Source organism: Hemiscyllium ocellatum, unplaced genomic scaffold (assembly GCF_020745735.1).
Source record: "Hemiscyllium ocellatum isolate sHemOce1 unplaced genomic scaffold, sHemOce1.pat.X.cur. scaffold_1507_pat_ctg1, whole genome shotgun sequence".
NCBI classification, from domain to species: Eukaryota; Metazoa; Chordata; class Chondrichthyes; order Orectolobiformes; family Hemiscylliidae; genus Hemiscyllium; species Hemiscyllium ocellatum.
The window spans coordinates 43,881-68,609 of NW_026867793.1; the positions used below are offsets into that span (position 1 = coordinate 43,881).

Genomic DNA, 24,729 nt, shown 5'->3' on the forward strand with positions numbered 1-24,729 from the left:
GTGGGGTGACTGCTGTAATTTCAAAGAACCCCGTTGGCCTGAAACCTGGTGTTGTGGGATTTTTAACACAGTCAAATCAGGTTGTGGGATCCCATGACTCAGCCAATGTCAAATGGCTATCAGATCAGCCCCCACAGCCCCTTCCCAACCCCCCCGCCTCCCCCCCCACCCCCGAGGCAACAAATTTATCCTAATATTTTCTTGAACAAGAAAGAAATGTCTTTGGTCTGTTTCCTGAATAGAGTGAAACCCCCATCTCTGTTTGTTTCTTCGCAAACTACTGTACGGAAGCGACCTGCTTTAGTAGCTACGTCTGTACGTAAAGATTATTCACGCAGACGATCGCCCAAGGCTGGAACTGGCTTCAGCTCCCTGGTGCCACCAGGCAGCCGTACTAACCACTGATCCACTGTGCCACCCGTACGATTTGGAACGATTTGTCATCATTTGCGGTGCAAGTAGCGAAACAGTTGTCAGTTTGTCAACTGGGTCGGATTATAATGTTGTCAGCGATCTGCAGCAATGTGAACGGAGATGTCGAATCGAGCTGCTGGTGGTGATGAGGCGCGCTTGCAGCGTGACATGTTTACACGGGGAGATCAGCTCCCTCCCCATTCTCCAGAGAGTCGGATACAAGTAGAGAGGATATTGAGAGTGGACGATAAAGAAAGGGTGCACGGACGTAATTCGCTTTTCGCAACTTTTCGGATTGATGCGGAATGCCGAGGAGCGAATCCTGTACGTGAGGGAAACGATGATTGGCATTTATGGGCAAGCTACACCAACACAAGGGGAGGCAATGAATAGGATCTTTCCGTCAAGGCCAACATTTCTCGCCCATGCCGAGATCAGCCTGGTGGTGAGCTGCTCTCTCGAACCGCTGCAGTCCAAGTGCTGTCGGTAGCCCCGCGATGCTGTTTGGGCGGGGATTCCCGATTTTGACCCGGTAACACCGGAGGAACAAAGACATATTTGCAATTCAGGACAGCGAGTGTCTCGGGGGGGGGGGGGAGGGTGGAGAACTTGCGAATGGTGGTGTTCCCGTGGATCTGCTGCCGTCATCCTTCGAGGCTGCGTTGGCCATGGGTTTGCAAGGTGCTGCCTGAGGAATTCTGGTGAATCTTGTAGATGCCGGGGGAATGAATGACCCTGCCGGGGGAATGAATGACCCTGCCGCCGCCGCTGTCCCCGATCACCGGGAGAAACCTCTCTGCAGTCGACCTGACGTGCGGTGGCTCCGGCCCGTGCCATCTGATTGGTCGTCAGCGCGACCTACGCGGCTACGTAACAGATGGAGAGAAAAGCACGGGGAAAGCACAGCGACTGCTGCAGAGTGATCTTCCGGTCTGGTTGGATATCTTGGAAGGAAGGTAGACGGTAAGGGAATAAAGGAACTTTGAATATCATCAAACTGATGGAAAGGATAGTCGGCAAATATGACCTCCACCGTTGGAGTATTAATGTGCTATCGCTTCTCGGCCTTTTGGCTTGGAATATGTGTAGTTTCTGTTCTTATCAGTTTAATCGCTGATATCTCCCGAAGGTGGGAGTGTTTGTATTAAATGGATTTTTGGAGCAGGGAGATGGCTTAAGGGCTTGCTCTGTCCTCTCCATGTATCAGCCTGGTATTGCAGTGTTTCCAGGAATGGTGCACCCAACGCTTACCCAAGTTCAAAAGCAGGTGAATGCAATGTGAATCTCTTGCCTTTGCTAGTTTGCCGTGTTGATGGCAGTCAGTGATTGTTGCATCTATTGTCTTTTCAGTTGCAGGAAACTATCGTCTTTTGTTACGGGTTTTCTGTCTTATGAACCTGCTCTGCAGTTACCTGATGAAGGTGCAGCACGCAGAAAGCCAGGACAGGGGTAACCCCAACGTGCTACAGGGAACATTCTGGAACCAGGGGCCTGCCAGGAAGGTAACTTGCCAATTTAAATGAATGGATTTGCCCTTGTCTGCCGTTTTGGGCTTCTGCGGTCGTTCTTGGAACGTATCCCACCGATGGTACGGCGGTGGCGGGGGGTGGGGTGACTGCTGTAATTTCAAAGAACCCCGTTGGCCTGAAACCTGGTGTTGTGGGATTTTTAACACAGTCAAATCAGGTTGTGGGATCCCATGACTCAGCCAATGTCAAATGGCTATCAGATCAGCCCCCACAGCCCCTTCCCAACCCCCCCGCCTCCCCCCCCACCCCGAGGCAACAAATTTATCCTAATATTTTCTTGAACAAGAAAGAAATGTCTTTGGTCTGTTTCCTGAATAGAGTGAAACCCCCATCTCTGTTTGTTTCTTCGCAAACTACTGTACGGAAGCGACCTGCTTTAGTAGCTACGTCTGTACGTAAAGATTATTCACGCAGACGATCGCCCAAGGCTGGAACTGGCTTCAGCTCCCTGGTGCCACCAGGCAGCCGTACTAACCACTGATCCACTGTGCCACCCGTACGATTTGGAACGATTTGTCATCATTTGCGGTGCAAGTAGCGAAACAGTTGTCAGTTTGTCAACTGGGTCGGATTATAATGTTGTCAGCGATCTGCAGCAATGTGAACGGAGATGTCGAATCGAGCTGCTGGTGGTGATGAGGCGCGCTTGCAGCGTGACATGTTTACACGGGGAGATCAGCTCCCTCCCCATTCTCCAGAGAGTCGGATACAAGTAGAGAGGATATTGAGAGTGGACGATAAAGAAAGGGTGCACGGACGTAATTCGCTTTTCGCAACTTTTCGGATTGATGCGGAATGCCGAGGAGCGAATCCTGTACGTGAGGGAAACGATGATTGGCATTTATGGGCAAGCTACACCAACACAAGGGGAGGCAATGAATAGGATCTTTCCGTCAAGGCCAACATTTCTCGCCCATGCCGAGATCAGCCTGGTGGTGAGCTGCTCTCTCGAGCCGCTGCAGTCCAAGTGCTGTCGGTAGCCCCGCGATGCTGTTTGGGCCGGGATTCCCGATTTTGACCCGGTAACACCGGAGGAACAAAGACATATTTGCAATTCAGGACAGCGAGTGTCTCGGAGGGGGGGGAGAACTTGCGAATGGTGGTGTTCCCGTGGATCTGCTGCCGTCATCCTTCGAGGCTGCGTTGGCCATGGGTTTGCAAGGTGCTGCCTGAGGAATTCTGGTGAATCTTGTAGATGCCGGGGGAATGAATGACCCTGCCGGGGGAATGAATGACCCTGCCGCCGCCGCTGTCCCCGATCACCGGGAGAAACCTCTCTGCAGTCGACCTGACGTGCGGTGGCTCCGGCCCGTGCCATCTGATTGGTCGTCAGCGCGACCTACGCGGCTACGTAACAGATGGAGAGAAAAGCACGGGGAAAGCACAGCGACTGCTGCAGAGTGATCTTCCGGTCTGGTTGGATATCTTGGAAGGAAGGTAGACGGTAAGGGAATAAAGGAACTTTGAATATCATCAAACTGATGGAAAGGATAGTCGGCAAATATGACCTCCACCGTTGGAGTATTAATGTGCTATCGCTTCTCGGCCTTTTGGCTAAGATCAAGTGTCTGTTCTTATCAGGACAGGTGTCGAGTTGCGAGTCATCAGAGCTAGTGGAGAGACCATCGCTGGATCGTGATTGGACGTTGGAGGATAGTTTGGTTGTGCTGACCTGCTATTGGTGGATCTTCATGCTGGCTTCGGCCTAACGCCAATTCAGGGACCAGCCAATCTTGGAGCCATGGCCTCAGCAGCCGTTCGCCGCCCTGGCCAGGGCATTCGCAACACAGTCAGGGTGACTGTGAAGAAGGTGGAGGAGCACACACCGGTCGATCGGACGGTGTTTGTGAAGAAGGTTTTGCTGGAGTGCTGTGGGTTTGCAGCAGCGGACGTGTACTGCCTGCAGGATTTCCCTGGGGCAGGCTACTTCGACGTGACCTTCAGGAGCGTGAAGCATTGTGAGCAGCTCCTGAAGGTCTTCAAGGAGAAGGAAGGGGAACCTCTGTTCTCCATCTTGTCGGCGGTCCCGTTGTGTGTGCTTCCTGCGCAGAGAAGTCGGGTTGTTACAATCCAAATGTACAACCCCTACGTCCCAGCGGCAGATGTTCTCACCTTCTTGAAGAGGTATGTCCAGGTTGAAGGAGAAAGCACCGATGTCGTTGATCCTTTCGGGATCTGGACAAGTAAAAGACAGGTCAAGGTAACCCTGAGGGTCGATGGCAGCGGGAACATCCTCCACCCACCCTCCAGCTTCGCAATTGGAGGGAGCAGAGGCTACCTGACGTACGCAGGGCAGCCGAAGGTGTGCCGAACCTGCGGGAGGTCAGGCCACATGGCGGCCGACTGCAAGGTGACCGTATGCCGAAATTGCAAGCAGGAAGGCCACCTGACCAAGGATTGTAAGGAGGCCAAGAACTGTAACCTGTGCGGAGAGGCGGGCCACATGTACAAGGCCTGCCCAAGACGAGGAGCCGCTACCTACGCACAGATGGCCGGAGGTAGCAACACGAATACGAGCCGCGGACCAACAAAGGCGAGGAAGGCAAATGAAAATAGCGTGGAAACGGTGCCTGGAGGCACCCAGAAGGAAGAGCAGGCAGTAGCGGAGCAGACGGCAGACAGCGGGGAGGTGCAGCAGCCGATCCAAGCTCCGTCAATGCAGTCAGAGGAAATGGAAGAGGAGGAATCAAAGGATGCAGAGGACTGGATCACAGTAAAAAACAGGAAGAGGAAACCTCTTGGGGGCCCCAAAGCCACCCAGCGAAGGGGAAAGCGACACCTACAAGGCGAAGACGCATGCAGCTCTTCTGATGGTGAGGATGGGCGCAAGAAGGGTCGTCATCAGAGGAAGAGGCAGAGCGTTGTGAGGAGAAAGGAGGGCAGCACCGCCCAGGAAGGAAAGGACGATCCCTCTGTGGGGACGGGTAATGGCCTCCCCCTACCCAGTGAGAACCAGGAGGTACTCACCGGCCCACAGCTCCAGGTATCTGGGAGCAGCGGTCCTATGACAGCCCTGCTGTCAGACGGAGAACTGGTCAGTGCGGACCACGGGCCCGACACGAAGACAACAGAGTGGGGTAATGGCCCCAGCGCGGAGCTGGACAGTTACCTCAGCCCTGCGAAGGTCCAACAGTTTGCCGCCACCACAGGGATGCACGCAGCTACCCCAGAAGGGCAGGACCAGCAGCAAACGGACACCGGTAAACCTGTAAACTGTTAAAATGGGGTTGAAAATTGCTAGCATCAACGTGCGTAGCATCAAATCGGCTACGCGATGCGTTTCAACACTGGCCTCCCTGGCCAGCGTCAAAGCCGACGTCCTGTTTCTGCAGGAGTGCGGGATACCCCACCTCAGCAGTTACAGGAGGTGGTCGAGCTTGTGGGCCCATGGGCCGTCAGTGTGGTCGGGGGGCAACGATAACCGCTCCTCAGGCCTAGGGATCCTTTTGCGGGGAGGTAACTTCACTATCTCCGAGGTTAAGGAGGTGGTGGGCGGGCGCCTCCTCGTCGTGGATGTTAAATACAGAAACGCTCCCGTAAGACTAATCAACGTGTACGCCCCAGCGGATAAGAGTGAACGGTTGGCCGTCCTGCAACAGCTTCCACTGCTGCTGGCTACGTCCAGGCCGGTCATTCTGGCCGGAGACTTCAACTGCATCATTGATGCAGATGGACGATCCGGCGGGGGGGACAGTAAACTGGACGCTACGTCCAGAGCCCTGATGGAAACGGTCAAAGATGCCAAGCTGCACGACGTCTTCAGCACCCCTGCAGATGGAGCGCAGCGTAGATACACATGGTCACGGGCAGACGGGTCTATCCGCTCAAGGATAGATTACCTGTTTGTGTCCCGAACGTTCTCGGTCAGAACCACCGACGTCAAGCCGGTGTTCTTCTCTGACCACTGCCTCCTACTGGCCGACTGTCACCTACAGGACGAGCAGCGGACGGGCAAGGGAACGTGGAAACTGAACACTAAGCTGTTGACCCCGGGAAACATCGAGGAGCTCAAGAGGGATTACGCAGGTTGGAGAACCGCGAAGTGTCTCTTTGAGTCTCCAGCAGACTGGTGGGAAACAGTAAAAGGGAACATCAAGAGATTCTTCATCCTCAAAGGTGTTCAGGAGGCGAGAGAGAGGCGGGGAAAACTGTCCCAGCTCCAGGAAAGTATGCAGAACCTGCTCCTGCTGCAGACGTTGGGGGTCGATGTCACGGAGGACCTCAAGGAGGTGAAGGGCCAGCAAGCCTCGCTCTTTGCCTCGGAGGCCTCCAAGATAATCTTCCGGTCCAGGGTCCGCTCGGTAGAGCAGGACGAGACGTGCTCACGTTTCTTCTTCCAGAAGGTGCACAAAGAGAGCTCCATGCTCAGCAGCCTGAAGGAAGAAGATGGCTCGGTAACGTCATCTCAGGCTGACGTCATGAGGATCAGTAAATCCTTCTATGCCAGCCTGTATGACGCGAAGCCAACCGACAGCACGGCCTCACAGTCGTTCCTGTCCTCTATCACGGAGGTCCTAGAGGACGGAACGCGAGAGAGGCTGGACCAGCCGCTATCTCTGGATGAGCTGACCAGGGCCCTCGAGTCCTTCGAAAAGAATAAAACTCCCGGAAGCGACGGCTTACCGGTCGAGATCTATTCCGCTCTTTGGGACTTGATTGGCCGGGACCTGCTGGAGGTGTATGTCAGTATGCTTCGGGCAGGTACCATGAGTGAATCCATGAGGAAAGGCATCATCACCCTCATCTATAAGCGGAAGGGGGAGAGGGATGAAATTAGAAATTGGAGACCGATCTCACTGCTAAACACAGACTACAAAATCTTGTCAAAGGTCATCGCAAACCGGGTCAGGTCTGCTCTGGGAACGGTGATCCACCCCGACCAAACCTGTGCTGTACCGGGCAGGAAGATCTCTGAGAGCCTCGCACTCCTCAGGGATACGATCGCCTACGTGCAGGACAGGGGGGTGGACACCTGCCTCATCAGCCTGGACCAGGAGAAAGCCTTTGACAGGATATCGCATACATATATGAGGGATGTCCTCTCCAAAATGGGCTTTGGAGAGGGAATCTGCAATTGGATCAGACTGCTCTACACCAACATTGTCAGTGCAGTCTCAATCAATGGGTGGGAATCAGATAGCTTCCCTGTAAGATCTGGAGTCAGGCAGGGCTGCCCACTCTCTCCTGCCTTGTTTGTATGTTGCATAGAGCCATTTGCCGAATCCATCAGGAAGGATGCGAGCCTGAGAGGGGTGACTATTCCTGGCAGCGGGGGCCTACAGGTTAAGGCCTCCCTGTACATGGATGACGTCGCCGTTTTCTGCTCGGATCCGCTGTCCGTGCACAGACTCCTGTGCATCTGCGACCAGTTCGAGCGGGCCTCGGGGGCCAAGGTAAACCGAGGGAAGAGCGAGGCCATGCTCTTCGGGAACTGGACCGACCAATCCTATATCCCCTTCACCGTCAGGACTGGCCACCTGAAGGTGCTGGGTATTTGGTTCGGGGGTGCTGGGGCGTGCGCCAAGACCTGGGAGGAGCGGATCAGGAAGATGAGACAGAAACTAGGCAGATGGGAGCAACGGTCGCTCTCCATCGCGGGGAAAAACCTGGTCATCAGGTGCGAGGTACTCTCAGTATTGTTGTATGTGGCACAGGCCTGGCCTATCCCCAGAACCTGTGCTGCCGCAGTCACCCGGGCCATCTTCCACTTCATGTGGAGATCAAAGATGGACCGGGTCCGAAGAGACACCATGTACAAAGACCGGTGCAATGGGGGAAAAAACACGCCCAATGCCACCCTCGCCCTGATGGCCACCTTTGTGTGTGGCTGCATCAAGCTGTGCGTGGATCCCCGGTACGCAAACACCAAGTGTCACTACGTACTGAGGTTCTACCTGTCCCCGGTGTTGCGAAGGATGGGCCTGGCCTCGCTGCCGCGGAACGCTCCGAGTAGTTGGACCGTTCCGTACCACCTGTCCTTCGTGGAGAAATTTCTGAAGAAAAACACCTTTGACCACAAGTCCATCAGGAAGTGGTCAGCACGTAGTGTCCTTGAGACCCTTCGGGAAAAGGAGAGGGCGGATCCTGTTGAGTGGTTCCCTGAGCAGACTGTCAAAGCAATTTGGCAGAATGCCTCATCGCCAGAACTTTCTAACAAGCACCAAGACATGGCTTGGCTGGTGGTGAGAAGGGCTCTACCCGTGAGATCGTTTATGCACGCCCGGACTCTCTGCCGCACCGCACGCTGCCCTCGAAGTGGCTGCGGGGGGGACGAGACTGTCACACACCTCCTTCTGGAATGTGCCTATGCAGAGGAAGTCTGGAGAGGAATGCAGTGGTATTTGTCGAGGTTCGTCCCGAGCAGCGCCGTGACACGGGACTCCGTGCTCTACGGCCTGTTCCCCGGGACGCACACCGAGACGAATATCAACTGCGCCTGGAGGATCATCAACTCGGTGAAGGACGCTCTCTGGGTGGTCCGAAACCTGTTGATCTTCCAGCTGAAGGAGTTGACCCCGACTGAGTGTTGCAGACTGGCACATTCCAAGGTCCAAGACTACGTGTTGAGGGACGCGCTGAAGCTTGGGGCAGCTGCCGCCAAGGCGCGGTGGGGAAAGACCACCGTTTAACATCTGCCTGTCTAAAGAAGATCAGGGGGCCCATGCAGTCATTTGGGCTCTGCTGACGCCTCAGCCCAATATAAGGGCATAGGAGTGAGAAATGCACAGACTTGCATATAAAAAGGAAAATTCTAAACTGTGTATGTTAATGTGAACATATGTATGGCATTACCCAATGTACAGTGTATCAAATTATTTATGAATATTTACGAATAAAGTATATTTTGAAATAAAAAAAAAAAAAAAAAATTCTGTTCTTATCAGTTTAATCGCTGATATCTCCCGAAGGTGGGAGTGTTTGTATTAAATGGATTTTTGGAGCAGGGAGATGGCTTAAGGGCTTGCTCTGTCCTCTCCATGTATCAGCCTGGTATTGCAGTGTTTCCAGGAATGGTGCACCCAACGCTTACCCAAGTTCAAAAGCAGGTGAATGCAATGTGAATCTCTTGCCTTTGCTAGTTTGCCGTGTTGATGGCAGTCAGTGATTGTTGCATCTATTGTCTTTTCAGTTGCAGGAAACTATCGTCTTTTGTTACGGGTTTTCTGTCTTATGAACCTGCTCTGCAGTTACCTGATGAAGGTGCAGCACGCAGAAAGCCAGGACAGGGGTAACCCCAACGTGCTACAGGGAACATTCTGGAACCAGGGGCCTGCCAGGAAGGTAACTTGCCAATTTAAATGAATGGATTTGCCCTTGTCTGCCGTTTTGGGCTTCTGCGGTCGTTCTTGGAACGTATCCCACCGATGGTACGGCGGTGGCGGGGGGTGGGGTGACTGCTGTAATTTCAAAGAACCCCGTTGGCCTGAAACCTGGTGTTGTGGGATTTTTAACACAGTCAAATCAGGTTGTGGGATCCCATGACTCAGCCAATGTCAAATGGCTATCAGATCAGCCCCCACAGCCCCTTCCCAACCCCCCCGCCTCCCCCCCCACCCCCGAGGCAACAAATTTATCCTAATATTTTCTTGAACAAGAAAGAAATGTCTTTGGTCTGTTTCCTGAATAGAGTGAAACCCCCATCTCTGTTTGTTTCTTCGCAAACTACTGTACGGAAGCGACCTGCTTTAGTAGCTACGTCTGTACGTAAAGATTATTCACGCAGACGATCGCCCAAGGCTGGAACTGGCTTCAGCTCCCTGGTGCCACCAGGCAGCCGTACTAACCACTGATCCACTGTGCCACCCGTACGATTTGGAACGATTTGTCATCATTTGCGGTGCAAGTAGCGAAACAGTTGTCAGTTTGTCAACTGGGTCGGATTATAATGTTGTCAGCGATCTGCAGCAATGTGAACGGAGATGTCGAATCGAGCTGCTGGTGGTGATGAGGCGCGCTTGCAGCGTGACATGTTTACACGGGGAGATCAGCTCCCTCCCCATTCTCCAGAGAGTCGGATACAAGTAGAGAGGATATTGAGAGTGGACGATAAAGAAAGGGTGCACGGACGTAATTCGCTTTTCGCAACTTTTCGGATTGATGCGGAATGCCGAGGAGCGAATCCTGTACGTGAGGGAAACGATGATTGGCATTTATGGGCAAGCTACACCAACACAAGGGGAGGCAATGAATAGGATCTTTCCGTCAAGGCCAACATTTCTCGCCCATGCCGAGATCAGCCTGGTGGTGAGCTGCTCTCTCGAACCGCTGCAGTCCAAGTGCTGTCGGTAGCCCCGCGATGCTGTTTGGGCGGGGATTCCCGATTTTGACCCGGTAACACCGGAGGAACAAAGACATATTTTCAATTCAGGACAGCGAGTGTCTCGGGGGGGGGGAGGGTGGAGAACTTGCGAATGGTGGTGTTCCCGTGGATCTGCTGCCGTCATCCTTCGAGGCTGCGTTGGCCATGGGTTTGCAAGGTGCTGCCTGAGGAATTCTGGTGAATCTTGTAGATGCCGGGGGAATGAATGACCCTGCCGGGGGAATGAATGACCCTGCCGCCGCCGCTGTCCCCGATCACCGGGAGAAACCTCTCTGCAGTCGACCTGACGTGCGGTGGCTCCGGCCCGTGCCATCTGATTGGTCGTCAGCGCGACCTACGCGGCTACGTAACAGATGGAGAGAAAAGCACGGGGAAAGCACAGCGACTGCTGCAGAGTGATCTTCCGGTCTGGTTGGATATCTTGGAAGGAAGGTAGACGGTAAGGGAATAAAGGAACTTTGAATATCATCAAACTGATGGAAAGGATAGTCGGCAAATATGACCTCCACCGTTGGAGTATTAATGTGCTATCGCTTCTCGGCCTTTTGGCTTGGAATATGTGTAGTTTCTGTTCTTATCAGTTTAATCGCTGATATCTCCCGAAGGTGGGAGTGTTTGTATTAAATGGATTTTTGGAGCAGGGAGATGGCTTAAGGGCTTGCTCTGTCCTCTCCATGTATCAGCCTGGTATTGCAGTGTTTCCAGGAATGGTGCACCCAACGCTTACCCAAGTTCAAAAGCAGGTGAATGCAATGTGAATCTCTTGCCTTTGCTAGTTTGCCGTGTTGATGGCAGTCAGTGATTGTTGCATCTATTGTCTTTTCAGTTGCAGGAAACTATCGTCTTTTGTTACGGGTTTTCTGTCTTATGAACCTGCTCTGCAGTTACCTGATGAAGGTGCAGCACGCAGAAAGCCAGGACAGGGGTAATCCCAACGTGCTACAGGGAACATTCTGGAACCAGGGGCCTGCCAGGAAGGTAACTTGCCAATTTAAATGAATGGATTTGCCCTTGTCTGCCGTTTTGGGCTTCTGCGGTCGTTCTTGGAACGTATCCCACCGATGGTACGGCGGTGGCGGGGGGTGGGGTGACTGCTGTAATTTCAAAGAACCCCGTTGGCCTGAAACCTGGTGTTGTGGGATTTTTAACACAGTCAAATCAGGTTGTGGGATCCCATGACTCAGCCAATGTCAAATGGCTATCAGATCAGCCCCCACAGCCCCTTCCCAACCCCCCCGCCTCCCCCCCCACCCCCGAGGCAACAAATTTATCCTAATATTTTCTTGAACAAGAAAGAAATGTCTTTGGTCTGTTTCCTGAATAGAGTGAAACCCCCATCTCTGTTTGTTTCTTCGCAAACTACTGTACGGAAGCGACCTGCTTTAGTAGCTACGTCTGTACGTAAAGATTATTCACGCAGACGATCGCCCAAGGCTGGAACTGGCTTCAGCTCCCTGGTGCCACCAGGCAGCCGTACTAACCACTGATCCACTGTGCCACCCGTACGATTTGGAACGATTTGTCATCATTTGCGGTGCAAGTAGCGAAACAGTTGTCAGTTTGTCAACTGGGTCGGATTATAATGTTGTCAGCGATCTGCAGCAATGTGAACGGAGATGTCGAATCGAGCTGCTGGTGGTGATGAGGCGCGCTTGCAGCGTGACATGTTTACACGGGGAGATCAGCTCCCTCCCCATTCTCCAGAGAGTCGGATACAAGTAGAGAGGATATTGAGAGTGGACGATAAAGAAAGGGTGCACGGACGTAATTCGCTTTTCGCAACTTTTCGGATTGATGCGGAATGCCGAGGAGCGAATCCTGTACGTGAGGGAAACGATGATTGGCATTTATGGGCAAGCTACACCAACACAAGGGGAGGCAATGAATAGGATCTTTCCGTCAAGGCCAACATTTCTCGCCCATGCCGAGATCAGCCTGGTGGTGAGCTGCTCTCTCGAACCGCTGCAGTCCAAGTGCTGTCGGTAGCCCCGCGATGCTGTTTGGGCGGGGATTCCCGATTTTGACCCGGTAACACCGGAGGAACAAAGACATATTTGCAATTCAGGACAGCGAGTGTCTCGGGGGGTGGGGAGGGGGGAGAACTTGCGAATGGTGGTGTTCCTGTGGATCTGCTGCCGTCATCCTTCGAGGCTGCGTTGGCCATGGGTTTGCAAGGTGCTGCCTGAGGAATTCTGGTGAATCTTGTAGATGCCGGGGGAATGAATGACCCTGCCGGGGGAATGAATGACCCTGCCGCCGCCGCTGTCCCCGATCACCGGGAGAAACCTCTCTGCAGTCGACCTGACGTGCGGTGGCTCCGGCCCGTGCCATCTGATTGGTCGTCAGCGCGACCTACGCGGCTACGTAACAGATGGACAGAAAAGCACGGGGAAAGCACAGCGACTGCTGCAGAGTGATCTTCCGGTCTGGTTGGATATCTTGGAAGGAAGGTAGACGGTAAGGGAATAAAGGAACTTTGAATATCATCAAACTGATGGAAAGGATAGTCGGCAAATATGACCTCCACCGTTGGAGTATTAATGTGCTATCGCTTCTCGGCCTTTTGGCTTGGAATATGTGTAGTTTCTGTTCTGGTTTCTCTTCAGAGAGTATAAATCTTTCGCCTTTTGTATGGTTTGTTCCTGGTCATTATCTGAAGATTCTTGGAATATGTGTAGTTCCTGAGGTCCAGAGGAAGAGATTCTGCTCGAGAGCTGCAGGTTTGACGCTGCAGAAGTGCGCTGGCGGGAGAAAAACCAAGGGGTTCGTGTTGCGAGTCGTTGGAGCTGCTGGAGACCATCGCTGGATCGTGATTGGCCGCTGGAGGATCGTTTGGTTGTGCTGACCTGCTCTTGGTGGATCTTTATGCTGGCTTCGGCCTAACGCCAATTCAGGTATCAGCCAACCTCAGAGCTATGGCCTCAGCAGCCGCTCGCAGCCCTGGCCAGGGCATTCGCAACACAGTCAGGGTGACTGTGAAGAAGGTGGAGGAGCACACACCGGTCGATCGGACGGTGTTTGTGAAGAAGGTTTTGCTGGAGTGCTGTGGGTTTGCAGCAGCGGACGTGTACTGCCTGCAGGATTTCCCTGGAGCAGGCTACTTCGACGTGACCTTCAGGAGCGTGAAGCATTGTGAGCAGCTCCTGAAGGTCTTCAAGGAGAAGGAAGGGGAACCTCTGTTCTCCATCTTGTCGGCGGTCCCGTTGTGTGTGCTTCCTGCGCAGAGAAGTCGGGTTGTTACAATCCAAATGTACAACCCCTACGTCCCAGCGGCAGATGTTCTCACCTTCTTGAAGAGGTATGTCCAGGTTGAAGGAGAAAGCACTGATGTCGTTGATCCTTTCGGGATCTGGACAAGTAAAAGACAGGTCAAGGTAACCCTGAGGGTCGATGGCAGCGGGAACATCCTCCACCCACCCTCCAGCTTCGCAATTGGAGGGAGCAGAGGCTACCTGACGTACGCAGGGCAGCCGAAGGTGTGCCGAACCTGCGGGAGGTCAGGCCACATGGCGGCCGACTGCAAGGTGACCGTATGCCGAAATTGCAAGCAGGAAGGCCACCTGACCAAGGATTGTAAGGAGGCCAAGAACTGTAACCTGTGCGGAGAGGCGGGCCACATGTACAAGGCCTGCCCAAGACGAGGAGCCGCTACCTACGCACAGATGGCCGGAGGTAGCAACACGAATACGAGCCGCGGACCAACAAAGGCGAGGAAGGCAAATGAAAATAGCGTGGAAACGGTGCCTGGAGGCACCCAGAAGGAAGAGCAGGCAGTAGCGGAGCAGACGGCAGACAGCGGGGAGGTGCAGCAGCCGATCCAAGCTCCGTCAATGCAGTCAGAGGAAATGGAAGAGGAGGAATCAAAGGATGCAGAGGACTGGATCACAGTAAAAAACAGGAAGAGGAAACCTCTTGGGGGCCCCAAAGCCACCCAGCGAAGGGGAAAGCGACACCTACAAGGCGAAGACGCATGCAGCTCTTCCGATGGTGAGGATGGGCGCAAGAAGGGTCGTCATCAGAGGAAGAGGCAGAGCGTTGTGAGGAGAAAGGAGGGCAGCACCGCCCAGGAAGGAAAGGACGATCCCTCTGAGGGGACGGGTAATGGCCTCCCCCTACCCGGTGAGAACCAGGAGGTACTCACCGGCCCACAGCTCCAGGTATCTGGGAGCAGCGGTCCTATGACAGCCCTGCTGTCAGACGGAGAACTGGTCAGTGCGGACCACGGGCCCGACACGAAGACAACAGAGTGGGGTAATGGCTCCAGCGCGGAGCTGGACAGTTACCTCAGCCCTGCGAAGGTCCAACAGTTTGCCGCCACCACAGGGATGCACGCAGCTACCCCAGAAGGGCAGGACCAGCAGCAAACGGACACCGGTAAACCTGTAAACTGTTAAAATGGGGTTGAAAATTGCTAGCATCAACGTGCGTAGCATCAAATCGGCTACGCGATGCGTTTCAACACTGGCCTCCCTGGCCAGCGTCAAAGCCGACGTCCTGTTTCTGCAGGAGTGCGGGATACCCCACCTCAGCAGTTACAGGAGGTGGTCGAGCTTGTGGGCCCATGGGCCGTCAGTGTGGTCGGGGGGCAACGATAACCGCTCCTCAGGCCTAGGGATCCTTTTGCGGGGAGGTAACTTCACTATCTCCGAGGTTAAGGAGGTGGTGGGCGGGCGCCTCCTCGTCGTGGATGTTAAATACAGAAACGCTCCCGTAAGACTAATCAACGTGTACGCCCCAGCGGATAAGAGTGAACGGTTGGCCGTCCTGCAACAGCTTCCACTGCTGCTGGCTACGTCCAGGCCGGTCATTCTGGCCGGAGACTTCAACTGCATCATTGATGCAGATGGACGATCCGGCGGGGGGGACAGTAAACTGGACGCTACGTCCAGAGCCCTGATGGAAACGGTCAAAGATGCCAAGCTGCACGACGTCTTCAGCACCCCTGCAGATGGAGCGCAGCGTAGATACACATGGTCACGGGCAGACGGGTCTATCCGCTCAAGGATAGATTACCTGTTTGTGTCCCGAACGTTCTCGGTCAGAACCACCGACGTCAAGCCGGTGTTCTTCTCTGACCACTGCCTCCTACTGGCCGACTGTCACCTACAGGACGAGCAGCGGACGGGCAAGGGAACGTGGAAACTGAACACTAAGCTGTTGACCCCGGGAAACATCAAGGAGCTCAAGAGGGATTACGCAGGTTGGAGAACCGCGAAGTGTCTCTTTGAGTCTCCAGCAGACTGGTGGGAAACAGTAAAAGGGAACATCAAGAGATTCTTCATCCTCAAAGGTGTTCAGGAGGCGAGAGAGAGGCGGGGAAAACTGTCCCAGCTCCAGGAAAGTATGCAGAACCTGCTCCTGCTGCAGACGTTGGGGGTCGATGTCACGGAGGACCTCAAGGAGGTGAAGGGCCAGCAAGCCTCGCTCTTTGCCTCGGAGGCCTCCAAGATAATCTTCCGGTCCAGGGTCCGCTCGGTAGAGCAGGACGAGACGTGCTCACGTTTCTTCTTCCAGAAGGTGCACAAAGAGAGCTCCGTGCTCAGCAGCCTGAAGGAAGAAGATGGCTCGGTAACGTCATCTCAGGCTGACGTCATGAGGATCAGTAAATCCTTCTATGCCAGCCTGTATGACGCGAAGCCAACCGACAGCACGGCCTCACAGTCGTTCCTGTCCTCTATCACGGAGGTCCTAGAGGACGGAACGCGAGAGAGGCTGGACCAGCCGCTATCTCTGGATGAGCTGACCAGGGCCCTCGAGTCCTTCGAAAAGAATAAAACTCCCGGAAGCGACGGCTTACCGGTCGAGATCTATTCCGCTCTTTGGGACTTGATTGGCCGGGACCTGCTGGAGGTGTATGTCAGTATGCTTCGGGCAGGTACCATGAGTGAATCCATGAGGAAAGGCATCATCACCCTCATCTATAAGCGGAAGGGGGAGAGGGATGAAATTAGAAATTGGAGACCGATCTCACTGCTAAACACAGACTACAAAATCTTGTCAAAGGTCATCGCAAACCGGGTCAGGTCTGCTCTGGGAACGGTGATCCACCCCGACCAAACCTGTGCTGTACCGGGCAGGAAGATCTCTGAGAGCCTCGCACTCCTCAGGGATACGATCGCCTACGTGCAGGACAGGGGGGTGGACACCTGCCTCATCAGCCTGGACCAGGAGAAAGCCTTTGACAGGATATCGCATACATATATGAGGGATGTCCTCTCCAAAATGGGCTTTGGGGAGGGAATCTGCAATTGGATCAGACTGCTCTACACCAACATTGTCAGTGCAGTCTCAATCAATGGGTGGGAATCAGATAGCTTCCCTGTAAGATCTGGAGTCAGGCAGGGCTGCCCACTCTCTCCTGCCTTGTTTGTATGTTGCATAGAGCCATTTGCCGAATCCATCAGGAAGGATGCGAGCCTGAGAGGGGTGACTATTCCTGGCAGCGGGGGCCTACAGGTTAAGGCCTCCCTGTACATGGATGACGTCGCCGTTTTCTGCTCGGATCCGCTGTCCGTGCACAGACTCCTGTGCATCTGCGACCAGTTCGAGCGGGCCTCGGGGGCCAAGGTAAACCGAGGGAAGAGCGAGGCCATGCTCTTCGGGAACTGGACCGACCAATCCTATATCCCCTTCACCGTCAGGACTGGCCACCTGAAGGTGCTGGGTATTTGGTTCGGGGGTGCTGGGGCGTGCGCCAAGACCTGGGAGGAGCGGATCAGGAAGATGAGACAGAAACTAGGCAGATGGGAGCAACGGTCGCTCTCCATCGCGGGGAAAAACCTGGTCATCAGGTGCGAGGTACTCTCAGTATTGTTGTATGTGGCACAGGCCTGGCCTATCCCCAGAACCTGTGCTGCCGCAGTCACCCGGGCCATCTTCCACTTCATGTGGAGATCAAAGATGGACCGGGTCCGAAGAGACACCATGTACAAAGACCGGTGCAATGGGGGAAAAAACACTCCCAATGCCACCCTCGCCCTGATGGCCACCTTTGTGTGTGGCTGCATCAAGCTGTGCGTGGATCCCCGGTACGCAAACACCAAGTGTCACTACGTACTGAGGTTCTACCTGTCCCCGGTGTTGCGAAGGATGGGCCTGGCCTCGCTGCCGCGGAACGCTCCGAGTAGTTGGACCGTTCCGTACCACCTGTCCTTCGTGGAGAAATTTCTGAAGAAAAACACCTTTGACCACAAGTCCATCAGGAAGTGGTCAGCACGTAGTGTCCTTGAGACCCTTCGGGAAAAGGAGAGGGCGGATCCTGTTGAGTGGTTCCCTGAGCAGACTGTCAAAGCAATTTGGCAGAATGCCTCATCGCCAGAACTTTCTAACAAGCACCAAGACATGGCTTGGCTGGTGGTGAGAAGGGCTCTACCCGTGAGATCGTTTATGCACGCCCGGACTCTCTGCCGCACCGCACGCTGCCCTCGAAGTGGCTGCGGGGGGGACGAGACTGTCACACACCTCCTTCTGGAATGTGCCTATGCAGAGGAAGTCTGGAGAGGAATGCAGTGGTATTTGTCGAGGTTCGTCCCGAGCAGCGCCGTGACACGGGACTCCGTGCTCTACGGCCTGTTCCCCGGGACGCACACCGAGACGAATATCAACTGCGCCTGGAGGATCATCAACTCGGTGAAGGACGCTCTCTGGGTGGTCCGAAACCTGTTGATCTTCCAGCTGAAGGAGTTGACCCCGACTGAGTGTTGCAGACTGGCACATTCCAAGGTCCAAGACTACGTGTTGAGGGACGCGCTGAAGCTTGGGGCAGCTGCCGCCAAGGCGCGGTGGGGAAAGACCACCGTTTAACATCTGCCTGTCTAAAGAAGATCAGGGGGCCCATGCAGTCATTTGGGCTCTGCTGACGCCTCAGCCCAATATAAGGGCATAGGAGTGAGAAATGCACAGACTTGCATATAAAAAGGAAAATTCTAAACTGTGTATGTTAATGTGAACATATGTATGGCATTACCCAATGTACAGTGTATCAAATTATTTATGAATATTTACGAATAAAGTATATTTTGAAATAAAAAAAAAAAAATTCTGTTCTTATCAGTTTAATCGCTGATATCTCCCGAAGGTGGGAGTGTTTGTATTAAATGGATTTTTGGAGCAGGGAGATGGCTTAAGGGCTTGCTCTGTCCTCTCCATGTATCAGCCTGGTATTGCAGTGTTTCCAGGAATGGTGCACCCAACGCTTACCCAAGTTCAAAAGCAGGTGAATGCAATGTGAATCTCTTGCCTTTGCTAGTTTGCCGTGTTGATGGCAGTCAGTGATTGTTGCATCTATTGTCTTTTCAGTTGCAGGAAACTATCGTCTTTTGTTACGGGTTTTCTGTCTTATGAACCTGCTCTGCAGTTACCTGATGAAGGTGCAGCACGCAGAAAGCCAGGACAGGGGTAACCCCAACGTGCTACAGGGAACATTCTGGAACCAGGGGCCTGCCAGGAAGGTAACTTGCCAATTTAAATGAATGGATTTGCCCTTGTCTGCCGTTTTGGGCTTCTGCGGTCGTTCTTGGAACGTATCCCACCGATGGTACGGCGGTGGCGGGGGGTGGGGTGACTGCTGTAATTTCAAAGAACCCCGTTGGGCTGAAACCTGGTGTTGTGGGATTTTTAACACAGTCAAATCAGGTTGTGGGATCCCATGACTCAGCCAATGTCAAATGGCTATCAGATCAGCCCCCACAGCCCCTTCCCAACCCCCCCGCCTCCCCCCCCACCCCCGAGGCAACAAATTTATCCTAATATTTTCTTGAACAAGAAAGAAATGTCTTTGGTCTGTTTCCTGAATAGAGTGAAACCCCCATCTCTGTTTGTTTCTTCGCAAACTACTGTACGGAAGCGACCTGCTTTAGTAGCTACGTCTGTACGTAAAGATTATTCACGCAGACGATCGCCCAAGGCTGGAACTGGCTTCAGCTCCCTGGTGCCACCAGGCAGCCGTACTAACCACTGATCCACTGTGCCACCCGTACGATTTGGAACGATTTGTCATCATTTGCGGTGCAAGTAGCGAAACAGTTGTCAGTTTGTCAACTGGGTCGGATTATAATGTTGTCAGCGATCTGCAGCAATGTGAACGGAGATGTCGAATCGAGCTGCTGGTGGTGATGAGGCGCGCTTGCAGCGTGACATGTTTACACGGGGAGATCAGCTCCCTCCCCATTCTCCAGAGAGTCGGATACAAGTAGAGAGGATATTGAGAGTGGACGATAAAGAAAGGGTGCACGGACGTAATTCGCTTTTCGCAACTTTTCGGATTGATGCGGAATGCCGAGGAGCAAATCCTGTACGTGAGGGAAACGATGATTGGCATTTATGGGCAAGCTACACCAACACAAGGGGAGGCAATGAATAGGATCTTTCCGTCAAGGCCAACATTTCTCGCCCATGCCGAGATCAGCCTGGTGGTGAGCTGCTCTCTCGAACCGCTGCAGTCCAAGTGCTGTCGGTAGCCCCGCGATGCTGTTTGGGCGGGGATTCCCGATTTTGACCCGGTAACACCGGAGGAACAAAGACATATTTGCAATTCAGGACAGCGAGTGTCTCGGAGGGGGGGGAGAACTTGCGAATGGTGGTGTTCCCGTGGATCTGCTGCCGTCATCCTTCGAGGCTGCGTTGGCCATGGGTTTGCAAGGTGCTGCCTGAGGAATTCTGGTGAATCTTGTAGATGCCGGGGGAATGAATGACCCTGCCGCCGCCGCTGTCCCCGATCACCGGGAGAAACCTCTCTGCAGTCGACCTGACGTGCGGTGGCTCCGGCCCGTGCCATCTGATTGGTCGTCAGCGCGACCTACGCGGCTACGTAACAGATGGAGAGAAAAGCACGGGGAAAGCACAGCGACTGCTGCAGAGTGATCTTCCGGTCTGGTTGGATATCTTGGAAGGAAGGTAGACGGTAAGGGAATAAAGGAACTTTGAATATCATCAAACTGATGGAAAGGATAGTCGGCAAATATGACCTCCACCGTTGGAGTATTGATGTGCTATCGCTTCTCGGCCTTTTGGCTAAGATCAAGTGTCTGTTCTTATCAGGACAGGTGTCGAGTTGCGAGTCATCAGAGCTAGTGGAGAGACCATCGCTGGATCGTGATTGGACGTTGGAGGATCGTTTGGTTGTGCTGACCTGCTATTGGTGGATCTTCATGCTGGCTTCGGCCTAACGCCAATTCAGGGACCAGCCAATCTTGGAGCCATGGCCTCAGCAGCCATTCGCAGCCCTGGCCAGGGCATTCGCAACACAGTCAGGGTGACTGTGAAGAAGGTGGAGGAGCACACACCGGTCGATCGGACGGTGTTTGTGAAGAAGGTCTTGCTGGAGTGCTGTGGGTTTGCAGCAGCGGACGTGTACTGCCTGCAGGATTTCCCTGGGGCAGGCTACTTCGACGTGACCTTCAGGAGCGTGAAGCATTGTGAGCAGCTCCTGAAGGTCTTCAAGGAGAAGGAAGGGGAACCTCTGTTCTCCATCTTGTCGGCGGTCCCGTTGTGTGTGCTTCCTGCGCAGAGAAGTCGGGTTGTTACAATCCAAATGTACAACCCCTACGTCCCAGCGGCAGATGTTCTCACCTTCTTGAAGAGGTATGTCCAGGTTGAAGGAGAAAGCACTGATGTCGTTGATCCTTTCGGGATCTGGACAAGTAAAAGACAGGTCAAGGTAACCCTGAGGGTCGATGGCAGCGGGAACATCCTCCACCCACCCTCCAGCTTCGCAATTGGAGGGAGCAGAGGCTACCTGACGTACGCAGGGCAGCCGAAGGTGTGCCGAACCTGCGGGAGGTCAGGCCACATGGCGGCCGACTGCAAGGTGACCGTATGCCGAAATTGCAAGCAGGAAGGCCACCTGACCAAGGATTGTAAGGAGGCCAAGAACTGTAACCTGTGCGGAGAGGCGGGCCACATGTACAAGGCCTGCCCAAGACGAGGAGCCGCTACCTACGCACAGATGGCCGGAGGTAGCAACACGAATACGAGCCGCGGACCAACAAAGGCGAGGAAGGCAAATGAAAATAGCGTGGAAACGGTGCCTGGAGGCACCCAGAAGGAAGAGCAGGCAGTAGCGGAGCAGACGGCAGACAGCGGGGAGGTGCAGCAGCCGATCCAAGCTCCGTCAATGCAGTCAGAGGAAATGGAAGAGGAGGAATCAAAGGATGCAGAGGACTGGATCACAGTAAAAAACAGGAAGAGGAAACCTCTTGGGGGCCCCAAAGCCACCCAGCGAAGGGGAAAGCGACACCTACAAGGCGAAGACGCATGCAGCTCTTCCGATGGTGAGGATGGGCGCAAGAAGGGTCGTCATCAGAGGAAGAGGCAGAGCGTTGTGAGGAGAAAGGAGGGCAGCACCGCCCAGGAAGGAAAGGACGATCCCTCTGAGGGGACGGGTAATGGCCTCCCCCTACCCGGTGAGAACCAGGAGGTACTCACCGGCCCACAGCTCCAGGTATCTGGGGGCAGCGGTCCTATGACAGCCCTGCTGTCAGACGGAGAACTGGTCAGTGCGGACCACGGGCCCGACACGAAGACAACAGAGTGGGGTAATGGCTCCAGCGCGGAGCTGGACAGTTACCTCAGCCCTGCGAAGGTCCAACAGTTTGCCGCCACCACAGGGATGCACGCAGCTACCCCAGAAGGGCAGGACCAGCAGCAAACGGACACCGGTAAACCTGTAAACTGTTAAAATGGGGTTGAAAATTGCTAGCATCAACGTGCGTAGCATCAAATCGGCTACGCGATGCGTTTCAACACTGGCCTCCCTGGCCAGCGTCAAAGCCGACGTCCTGTTTCTGCAGGAGTGCGGGATACCCCACCTCAGCAGTTACAGGAGGTGGTCGAGCTTGTGGGCCCATGGGCCGTCAGTGTGGTCGGGGGGCAACGATAACCGCTCCTCAGGCCTAGGGATCCTTTTGCGGGGAGGTAACTTCACTATCTCCGAGGTTAAGGAGGTGGTGGGCGGGCGCCTCCTCGTCGTGGATGTTAAATACAGAAACGCTCCCGTAAGACTAATCAACGTGTACGCCCCAGCGGATAAGAGTGAACGGTTGGCCGTCCTGCAACAGCTTCCACTGCTGCTGGCTACGTCCAGGCCGGTCATTCTGGCCGGAGACTTCAACTGCATCATTGATGCAGATGGACGATCCGGCGGGGGGGACAGTAAACTGGACGCTACGTCCAGAGCCCTGATGGAAACGGTCAAAGATGCCAAGCTGCACGACGTCTTCAGCACCCCTGCAGATGGAGCGCAGCGTAGATACACATGGTCACGGGCAGACGGGTCTATCCGCTCAAGGATAGATTACCTGTTTGTGTCCCGAACGTTCTCGGTCAGAACCACCGACGTCAAGCCGGTGTTCTTCTCTGACCACTGCCTCCTACTGGCCGACTGTCACCTACAGGACGAGCAGCGGACGGGCAAGGGAACGTGGAAACTGAACACTAAGCTGTTGACCCCGGGAAACATCAAGGAGCTCAAGAGGGATTACGCAGGTTGGAGAACCGCGAAGTGTCTCTTTGAGTCTCCAGCAGACTGGTGGGAAACAGTAAAAGGGAACATCAAGAGATTCTTCATCCTCAAAGGTGTTCAGGAGGCGAGAGAGAGGCGGGGAAAACTGTCCCAGCTCCAGGAAAGTATGCAGAACCTGCTCCTGCTGCAGACGTTGGGGGTCGATGTCACGGAGGACCTCAAGGAGGTGAAGGGCCAGCAAGCCTCGCTCTTTGCCTCGGAGGCCTCCAAGATAATCTTCCGGTCCAGGGTCCGCTCGGTAGAGCAGGACGAGACGTGCTCACGTTTCTTCTTCCAGAAGGTGCACAAAGAGAGCTCCGTGCTCAGCAGCCTGAAGGAAGAAGATGGCTCGGTAACGTCATCTCAGGCTGACGTCATGAGGATCAGTAAATCCTTCTATGCCAGCCTGTATGACGCGAAGCCAACCGACAGCACGGCCTCACAGTCGTTCCTGTCCTCTATCACGGAGGTCCTAGAGGACGGAACGCGAGAGAGGCTGGACCAGCCGCTATCTCTGGATGAGCTGACCAGGGCCCTCGAGTCCTTCGAAAAGAATAAAACTCCCGGAAGCGACGGCTTACCGGTCGAGATCTATTCCGCTCTTTGGGACTTGATTGGCCGGGACCTGCTGGAGGTGTATGTCAGTATGCTTCGGGCAGGTACCATGAGTGAATCCATGAGGAAAGGCATCATCACCCTCATCTATAAGCGGAAGGGGGAGAGGGATGAAATTAGAAATTGGAGACCGATCTCACTGCTAAACACAGACTACAAAATCTTGTCAAAGGTCATCGCAAACCGGGTCAAGTCTGCTCTGGGAACGGTGATCCACCCCGACCAAACCTGTGCTGTACCGGGCAGGAAGATCTCTGAGAGCCTCGCACTCCTCAGGGATACGATCGCCTACGTGCAGGACAGGGGGGTGGACACCTGCCTCATCAGCCTGGACCAGGAGAAAGCCTTTGACAGGATATCGCATACATATATGAGGGATGTCCTCTCCAAAATGGGCTTTGGGGAGGGAATCTGCAATTGGATCAGACTGCTCTACACCAACATTGTCAGTGCAGTCTCAATCAATGGGTGGGAATCAGATAGCTTCTCTGTAAGATCTGGAGTCAGGCAGGGCTGCCCACTCTCTCCTGCCTTGTTTGTATGTTGCATAGAGCCATTTGCCGAATCCATCAGGAAGGATGCGAGCCTGAGAGGGGTGACTATTCCTGGCAGCGGGGGCCTACAGGTTAAGGCCTCCCTGTACATGGATGACGTCGCCGTTTTCTGCTCGGATCCGCTGTCCGTGCACAGACTCCTGTGCATCTGCGACCAGTTCGAGCGGGCCTCGGGGGCCAAGGTAAACCGAGGGAAGAGCGAGGCCATGCTCTTCGGGAACTGGACCGACCAATCCTATATCCCCTTCACCGTCAGGACTGGCCACCTGAAGGTGCTGGGTATTTGGTTCGGGGGTGCTGGGGCGTGCGCCAAGACCTGGGAGGAGCGGATCAGGAAGATGAGACAGAAACTAGGCAGATGGGAGCAACGGTCGCTCTCCATCGCGGGGAAAAACCTGGTCATCAGGTGCGAGGTACTCTCAGTATTGTTGTATGTGGCACAGGCCTGGCCTATCCCCAGAACCTGTGCTGCCGCAGTCACCCGGGCCATCTTCCACTTCATGTGGAGATCAAAGATGGACCGGGTCCGAAGAGACACCATGTACAAAGACCGGTGCAATGGGGGAAAAAACACTCCCAATGCCACCCTCGCCCTGATGGCCACCTTTGTGTGTGGCTGCATCAAGCTGTGCGTGGATCCCCGGTACGCAAACACCAAGTGTCACTACGTACTGAGGTTCTACCTGTCCCCGGTGTTGCGAAGGATGGGCCTGGCCTCGCTGCCGCGGAACGCTCCGAGTAGTTGGACCGTTCCGTACCACCTGTCCTTCGTGGAGAAATTTCTGAAGAAAAACACCT

At 54.3% G+C, this 24,729-nt stretch overlaps 3 non-coding genes and 1 pseudogene across 3 annotated transcripts; all 4 read left to right on the top strand.

Annotated features, from left to right (window-relative positions):
• The first annotated feature begins 1,467 nt into the window (after window positions 1-1,467).
• LOC132810049 (U2 spliceosomal RNA) lies at window positions 1,468-1,659 on the top strand. The gene has a single exon (XR_009642666.1). It is a non-coding gene; the product is annotated as a U2 spliceosomal RNA (small nuclear RNA).
• Window positions 1,660-8,782: 7,123 nt separating this feature from the next.
• LOC132810056 (U2 spliceosomal RNA) lies at window positions 8,783-8,967 on the top strand. The gene has a single exon (XR_009642670.1). It is a non-coding gene; the product is annotated as a U2 spliceosomal RNA (small nuclear RNA).
• A 1,825-nt stretch (window positions 8,968-10,792) lies between these two features.
• LOC132810050 (U2 spliceosomal RNA) lies at window positions 10,793-10,984 on the top strand. The gene has a single exon (XR_009642667.1). It is a non-coding gene; the product is annotated as a U2 spliceosomal RNA (small nuclear RNA).
• A 7,292-nt stretch (window positions 10,985-18,276) lies between these two features.
• LOC132810055 (U2 spliceosomal RNA) lies at window positions 18,277-18,456 on the top strand (annotated as a pseudogene).
• Window positions 18,457-24,729: the final 6,273 nt, after the last annotated feature.